The sequence below is a fragment of the Anoplophora glabripennis genome, unplaced genomic scaffold (assembly GCF_000390285.2).
Source record: "Anoplophora glabripennis isolate ALB-LARVAE unplaced genomic scaffold, Agla_2.0 scaffold172, whole genome shotgun sequence".
In the NCBI taxonomy this organism is placed as follows: domain Eukaryota; kingdom Metazoa; phylum Arthropoda; class Insecta; order Coleoptera; family Cerambycidae; genus Anoplophora; species Anoplophora glabripennis.
This window is the reverse complement of record NW_019416503.1, coordinates 279,659-282,263: the sequence shown is the minus strand read 5'-3', so window position 1 is coordinate 282,263 and position 2,605 is coordinate 279,659.

Below are 2,605 nucleotides of genomic sequence, written 5' to 3'. Positions count from 1 at the left end.
GTTGTTGTATTTGTTACCAATTTTTTTCAAAACCGATTTATCTCGCAAACCGTTCATTTTTTCGAAATAAATAAAGAGTACCATTTTTAAAGAAAAACCTTCAGAGTATCTAATAATAATATTTTCAGTTTGATAAAATTACTTCTGTCAAAATTTTGAGAAAAATTGTGATAGGGCCAGTCCGTTTCTGGACACCTGATAATAGCAAAAAGTTGATTTTAGCATCAAATCGTAGAGCTCCATGTGTAATACAACGTACGAAAATTTTATTAAAATATACAGGGTGGTTTCAAAGTTATAACCCTAAACGTTAATTTCTAGGTACCCCTTTGACCCCCCATAACTCCGTTAGGGGGCACATTAGGCAAAAAAATTATAGGAAGGACTAGTTTTATTTTGACCTCCCCTATACACTCCCGAGAGATTAGGAGGTACTTACCGGACACCCTGTAGAGTACATATGGTCTATTTACATGGGTACGAAATTGTTGTTTGAGAAAAAAAATATTGCAAAAATGACGGAAAGCTATATTGGTATACTAACTTAACACGGTTTTCTTTAGAAGTGTGTCAAAGAACATGTTGCACTGTTCATGGGGAGATTCTTCAATAAAAAATAAGACAAACATATTCTACGTGCCTTCATTTTTATCTCGGAAATTACTTTAATAATTGAAATGAAACCATCTAAAGAAACTAATCACACACACTTATCAATAGATAAATTATACAATGCAAGAAGTATTACGTGATATCATTTGGTATCATATGTTGCACTAATAGGACTTAAGCAAAACTCTGCCCTTTTGTGGCACATCACCCAGTGTGAACCCAGAATCCCCCTCGGTTCTGGGTAAATGGGCTGAGTCAGAAGATAAGAGGTCCTGGTCTTCAACGCCAGGACAAATTACAGAAAAGAACGAATGAGTTGCTGAGTTGGAATAAAATTCGCCTCAGGAAAGTAACGGGACTTAGGAAACATCTATACAAGCTAAGGCTTGAAGACAGTCCGGCATTCCGAGGATGTGTCTCGAGTCACGATATTTGTCTGCATATCCTGGACGAGTGCCCTGTAGTAGAATGACGCTTCTGGGAAAATCCTTTCTAGAACCCAAGGAGCCGAGAAAAGTGTAGACAAGGAAGCCTATGGACTCTGTAATAAAGACAAAACGAATAGGTTTGAGTAGTGGAACGCACTATAGGCCTGATAAGGCCGCGGTACTATAGGACTTGAATAGAACTAACCACAGGTACAAGAAGAAGAAGACGAAGGCAAACCTCAATTGTGTTACCGATTGTATATATTATACACATTTGATTTTGAACTGCTAAAATCAAAGTGTATCAATTTACTGCTGATTTCGTCATCCAAGTTCAAGGAAAAAAGTACCTGAATAATATCAGTTACAAAGGTTTATAGAAAATGGATCAATATCATCCCAAGAAAATTATCTATTTGTACCTTTACAAGATCTCGCTTCCAATTATTTAGTTCTATAAATTATCTGATTCCAACATAATTCGAGACCGTCGGAGAGGACGTAATTAATCAACGTCTTCACGGACGGGTCAAAAAGGAAGGAAAGTGCAGAAGGTTGAATTTATTCTAGATCCCTGCATATCCGATATCAGTGGGCAATTGATGTGTATGCTACCGTGCCCGTAGGCGCACTGCGGGTAAAACCATCAGAATCTATACAGGCAGCAGACAAGTGTTACTGATCTTACGTAATCACAAGACTAGGTCACTATGGGAATATCACCAGGCACTGGTCGTGGCCTCAGTTTCCAACAATATATTTGTATGCTGGGTCAAGGGACACGAACTTCCGCTGTCAGCACTTATAGAAATTATGAAGGAAAACGGCCACAAAGAGTTTATGAAACGATGGCGATGGGATGAAACAAATAGCTGTCAATTTTCTAAGTAGTTCCTAGAATACCCTAGCAAGGTTACACTAAAATAAATACCTGGCCATGTCTAGGTCAAATCTTCGCCTGGTCTCAGGTATTCAAACTGGACACTGTTGGCTAAGGAAGCACCTTCACAAGATGAGGAAGTGTAAACCACCTCTTTGTAGAGAGTAGGGTCGTGAAAAGGAAGACGAGACAATACTACATGTGCTAGGTGAATGCACTGCCGTGCCGTCTCGTCAACAAGAGAGTCGGTATTGAGAGAACGTTGGCCTTCTATGGCCTATATTAGAGAGATCCCTCTGAGCAACGTCACCACCTTTATCTTTTTAATAGGTTTAATATGGTTTAATAGGTTTTAATAGGTAGGTTGTAATGGCTCAGGTGGATTGATCTCCTAATGGGAAGAAGTACAAGGGACCCAATGGGGCCTAAGTGCTCTAGCTTTTTAAGCTACCCTCCCTACAATTCCAGATACCAGATTCCAGAAACCATAATTCGTTTAGGTAGGCAGAAAATTTCCATAACATACATCTTCGGAACTTTCAGAAAAAATTTAGAGACAACGTATGGATGGATATTATGGAATATACTGTTTTGGAACCATTTTTTATGCCAGATAGAATTAATGGACAGTCTTACCTTGAGTTCGTGAACAACAATTTATTTGATATTGTGCAAGTTCAAACGA